We start from the raw sequence: 6,359 nt of genomic DNA, 5'->3' as shown, positions 1-6,359 counted from the left end.
TCTCTGGTCAGGTGGGCTGAAAGTTATATGCAGCAATGAGAGGGACTGTGAATTAGTTTCCTGCTTGGGCAAAGCTGGTGAACTGGCTTTAAGTCCAGGAAGGCTTTTTTGGAGTTATGGACCGATTTTCAGGATCAGTAAGACTCTGAGGACCCAAATCAGGCAGATCTGTGCCCTACTGAATTCCCTGGTCAGGCTGCACTATCATCTTGGCTTTGCAGATGAACTGAGACACTAGTTCAGACTACTACTTGGATGCTGCAGGTAGGAATTTGGTCTGCCAAGATCTGGCAACTGGTTGTTGCAAATACCTCCCCTCATCCCCATTACAATCAAATTCCTAGTGGTCAAGTCTCACAGATTTTCCTGCAATACCATGGGGGTGATATCAGAGTAGGGGCTCCCAAGAAGTGACCCAAAATGCTGGAGGTGCTGAATGTCTACCCTAGGTTCCCCCCCCCACCCCGCCACTGATGGAAGAACCATAGGCTCAGGGGAGACCTCTCAGTGTGGTACCGTGCTGGCTTGAGGGAGGGGCAATGTGGTCAACATGTAGCCATTTTTCTGACACTTCTAATATAGTCTGTCTTGGTCTTTGTGGTACCCGGTAGGAGGTGGGGGGCTTGTTTCAGCCTCACCTCTGTGTTCTACGATTTTCTCAGTGGTGCCTTGTCTATGAACAGTTATTAGCTGTTCTTGTGAGTGGAGCAAAATTGGGATCTATGTCACCATCTTGGTAATACCATTCTTCTCTTGGAATCTTTGGACAATAAGCTTACTAACCTGACATTAAGTCATATTACAGGCCTATACTTCATAAGGAAGAGTGATTAATGTGCTATTGTAGAAAAAAAATCCATGAATGAGAAATAAGATGACCTGGAGTTTATTTCTAAGTAAGTTCATACTAACTAGTCTTCTAGTTATACTAAATTAAGTTTATAAGCTCCTCCAACTCTAATATTCTTGTTTTGTTTTTTTAGTAAACTTCAAAATATCCATTCTATAAAAGCAGTTAATATTTATAATTTAAATATTTTATAATTCAAGAAATATACAAATTATCAAAGATTGAATTCTACTCAGCATGATCTTGATGTTAGGTGTATTTTTTTATATTCCATTTTTTAAAATTGGTCATCTACTTATACAAGTTTGTCTTAAACATAGTTTGCTACTGTGTTCCTCTTTGTTTAATCAAGTTAAATAGGTAAGACTTACTTTTTGGATTTTATAAACTTGAGCCTAAGTATAAGCTACCACAAATACTTCATGAAATTTGTTGAAATTTAAATTTATTTGTTTATAGGTAAAAAATAAAGTAGGCACATACCATCAACATAGTCTGATCACTAAGTTATTGCAGTTGTTTTTTTAACTCTTAAAACATTTTTTTAAATGTTTGTTTATTTTTGAGAGAGAGAGACAGAGTGTGAGCAGCGGGTGAGGGGCAGAGAGAGGGAGACACAATCAAAAGCCAACCTCAGGCTGTTAGCTGACAGCTCAGAGCCTGATATGGGGAGCCAAAGTCACACGCTTAACAGATGAGCCACCCAGGCACCCCACAGTTGGTTTATAAAAAGAGATGAATATTAGAATATATTCATTAAAAATAAGAAAACATAGAAGGATACTTCCAGAGCATTTAGCAAATTTAATCCCCAAACTTGCAGTTTTCGGTTGTATCCCCGTTTGTTCATCACAGACTGTGCCAATAGCTTAGCTTTTAATCCCTGAAAAACAATTAAACATTTAAGCACCACTTAATGGAGAAGAATCATTAAAATAAAATTGAAGTTCACATTGTTACTTGGAGAGGCTTATATTTATTGTTTCCTATAAAAGTTCCAAGGAAACTAAAAAAATTACAAATATTGGCATAGGGAACATCACTTCTTTGCCTGCTTTTAAAAGAGTTGTCTCTGACAAAGTTTACTGATATGAAAAAAAGGGATAACAACTCAAATTTTCAAAGAGCTTGGAACATAGATCTCTAGTGAAGTGACTTTATCAGTTCAAGCTTTTTCTCTCACCAGTGACTATTTTAGAGAGAACAGCCTAACAGGCATATCACAGACTGCACAATCTCCATAATATGTTTTCATTCTAAACATCAATGGTTGTATTTGGGAAATATTAACAGTATTAGGAAAAGTCTTTAAAACTTTTTCTTTAACGTTTATTTCTGGTACAGAGAGAGAGAGCATGAGCAGGGGAGGGGCAGAGAGAGAGAGGGAGACACAGAAACTGAAACAGGCTCCAGGCTCTGAGCTGTCTGCACAGAGCCCGACGCGGGGCTCAAACTCACGGACCACAAGATCATGACCTGAGCCGGAGTCGGACGCTTAACCGACTGAGCCACCCAGGTGCCCCAGGAAAAGTCTTTTTAAAAAGACACTACAGAATTAGAGGTCAGGGGGGTGCTTAAAATAATTATGAATAGACATTATATTTACAAAGAATTTAATAGGATAAGAAACTGTCATATTATGTTAGTGAAAAAGCATAATACAAAGCTATGTATATAGTGTAATATCCATCATATATAACATCTATAAATATGAGTACTAAGTATACTAAATGGAAATTTATTAAAAGCAAATGTACTAAAATACTGTGATTTTCTCTTAGTGTGACCTTGTTTATGTTAATACTTTGCTATACTTTTCAAATTCTTTAATATTCATAAAAAGGGAAGATGACTAAGTATATAATACAAAATTTAAACATCCTTTATCATGATGAAAATTGATAGCCAGAATGATTAAAAATGAAAGCAAAACCGTTTAAATGGGGGGAAAGTACCACTGTGCTCAATTTAGATAAATGACACAAAATCAATGCCATATTAGAAAAATTAGGATTTTTAAAAACTTCAACAATTAGCTAACTAGAGAAAACTCTCTTAACTCAAAATACTTTTCTTCCCCAATAATGAGCAGTAAGAGAGGAGTCCTTGTTTGTGCAGAGAAGGTAGAGTTTCAGGCTCTTCCTTTCCTATAACTTCTGTTTCCTCCTCACAGATTCCTATAAATCACTAGTAGTTTATGTTACTAAGCCTATGCCATCTGCTCACTGGGGCCATGTTGTAGCCAGGCTTATTATATATCACAATACAGTTGTTAAGAGGACAAGTCCTGGGTTAGGCACCTGTGTTCAGATCTTGGCTTCACTTCGGATGTTGCCCAGCCCCCTAACCTCTATTTCAGTTTTGTCTTCTGTGGAGTGGAGATGACAGCCTCAAAGTGTTTTTTAAATTTTTTTTAAATGTTTCTTTTTGAGAGGGGAGAGACAGAGTGAGAGTGGGGGAGGGGCAGAGAGCGAGAGAGGGAGACAAAGAATCCGAAGCAGGCTCCAGGCTCTGAGCTGTCAGCACAGAGCCCAATGCGGTTCCAAACTCACTAACCATGAGATGATGGCCTGAGCCAAAGTCCAACACTTCACCAACTGAGCCACCTAGGTGTCCTGGCCTCAAAGTGTTTTAAGACGGTTAAAGGGGTAATTCCTGGAAAGCTGACGATATCCCTCCCACCCTACCCAAAGCCTCATGGTCTTCTCCATCTCATTTCATGCCAATTCAGTCCTTCCATGTGCTCATGTCCAAGTCCTTGATTTCATCCTAATCCCTCTTTCTTCTCACACTACATCCAATCTGCCAGCAAATTTTGCTGTCTCTACCGTCAAAATAAATGCAGGGTCTGACCACTTCTTTCCATCTCTACTGAGACCATCTTGGGACCAGCTGCCATCCTCTTGCTCCAGGACTATTGCAACAGCCTCCTTAACTGTATCCCTCGTTCCCTACAATCTGTTCTCTGCAAATCGCACAGTAAACCATCACGTCACTCCCTGCCAAAATCCTTCAGTGGCTGCCCATCTTGGCCAGAGGAAAAAGCAGATTCTCAACCAAGACCTAAATGGCCCTACAAAAGCTGATCCCTTGTACCTCTCTGACCTCAACTCCTATTCCTCTCGCCTGTGCCTCTCGTCTCCAGCCACGCAGGTCTCCCAGTTGTTCAGAACGAAAGGCAAGTCTTGCTTTAGGGCCTTTGCACTTCCTGTTCCCTCTGCATGTATCATTCTTCCCTTAGATATTCCTATGGCTTGCTTCCTTACCCCCTTCAAATCTTTACTCACATATAATCTTCTCAACAAAGCCTTCCCCATTTAAAATGGCAAATCCTCCCTTAGGACTCCCCATCCTATTTCCTGGTTATATTTTTAACTTGAACATGTATCACTTTTTCCACTTACTATATAAAGTTTTTATTTCTGCTATTTAGAATATCACTCTAGAAAGGCAAAAATTGGGGTCTTTAACAATGCCTGGTACCTATAGTTAATATTTTCTGAGTAAATGAATGACTGCATATCCTTAGGACATTGACTGAAGATAGCAAGTACTTTACACATTTTAATTAATAACATGTTCCATGAGAATATCTAGAATCATGACATCATAAAGTTGGAAAGAACTTAAACCATCTATTGTTTTTTCTATAGTTTTGAAAGGTGATCATCTGAGCTTTCAGTGTGTTCTTTCTCAATAGGCCATTGGCTACCAAAAAGAGAAGCCGGTTTCCTTTTTAAATCACTCTTTTTGTTAGCTAGCTAGGCTGACGTGTCTCCTGGTAAGTTCTGTTCGTTGATGCTAAGGTTATGCTCTGCAAGTATACCCCATCCATCTTCTACATGAGGGAACATTCTGAATATTGGAAGACACCTAGAATGTCCCACTTAAGTCTTCTCTTCCTCACATGAGCATTAAGCATCCGTATACATTTTCTGTTAATACCTGAAAAGTGAGCTCAGAGATAGTCACACCATTATACTTCCACTATTGCAGACCAAGACTACATTAATATTTTATCCACTGACGTCATACCATTAGCTCGTATTGAATTTTTGGTGGTATAAGATAACCAGGTTATGTTAATGATTTATGGGTTTTTTTTTTCACATTAGCTTCTTTTAAGGTGGTTCCTTATATACTTGTATTTTCTCACAAATACGAGATAATCTTCACAGAGACCTCATTCTTTTTAAACTTAGAAATAAACTAAACTAGTGAACTATTACAGTGGTAATGCTATAAACTTTCAGGCAAAGAAAGAATAATAATCCACTATTTTATCATCTATAATCAGAAACACTTGTTATATATTTAAAGCTTCACTCAGGTAGTTTCCATAAATTCTCTTCTTCCACCATCATATCCTCTGCTACAATCTCAGAATTCTCAGCTAAAGAGGATCCCATCTTTGATGAAACACATACCCCCACTCCTCTCAGACACTCTATACTCTAAACATGCCTCAGAGATCTCACAGTGGAAAAACCTCTGTCTCTCCATCTGCCACCAAACCAGGATCTTGAGAACACATAAAACTACAAAATGACTGCTTCTCACAAAGATGATGCCATTAAATTAACTTCATGCTATGAACTAAAAATGTCGAACAGAAACTTTGGTTTGGTAAATTGTTTTCTCGCTCTGATTTTTGTACCTCACTGCTCAACCCATTTGTTTATCATTAAAAGCAGGGTCATAGCATGATGCCTAATAATATCAACAGTGGAATCAGATAGCCTTAATAGGATATATTTTGAAGTGCTTACAAGACATATTACAAATAACAAGTATTTATGAGTTGAAGAATAAATCATTAACTACAAACAGTGAAGTGTTTAATAACAGAACAAACAGCTTATTCTCTGTACTACAATTCTTTTCATCCTATCATAACCCTCCCCGAGCTAGGCCTGAACATGGCTGATGGGAAACCATCTTCACCCTCAAGATTAATTACACATGTGTAGCTAAAAGACCGATTTGTCACCAGGAAGATGTCAAATCTTGACACGGACAGAAACAGAACCATATTGTAGTCAAAACAGATTTGCTGGACAGTTATTTTAGGCTTCCAGCACAGGTTACATCTAATTATCCAGATTGGACATGAGAGACATAAGCACATATATACAGCCCTGCAGATAATAAAATGTTAATCAAAATCTATTTAAGTTGCTTTAAGCAGTTTTAACTAAGAGAAGGCTACCAGACTTTGCAAATAAAATTCCAGGTGCCCAGTTACATTTGAATTTCAGATGAACACTTTTTTAGTTTACACATATCTCCAATAGCAATTGACATACACACACAAAGAAATTATTCACCCTTTATCTGAAACCTAAATTTAAATGGTTATCCATTTTCTCTGGCAATCTTAGGCTAAGATCTAAGCAAGGGGACTACCATTGGAGTTCACATCAATGTAACAGAGTGTTAACTGGGGTTTTGGTCCATGCAACAAAATACAACAGGTGATGTGTACCAAAGCTAGGTGACAGACAAAAGG

This window comes from Panthera tigris, chromosome F2 (genome assembly GCF_018350195.1).
Source record: "Panthera tigris isolate Pti1 chromosome F2, P.tigris_Pti1_mat1.1, whole genome shotgun sequence".
Taxonomy (NCBI): domain Eukaryota; kingdom Metazoa; phylum Chordata; class Mammalia; order Carnivora; family Felidae; genus Panthera; species Panthera tigris.
This window is presented reverse-complemented; position numbering follows the sequence as displayed.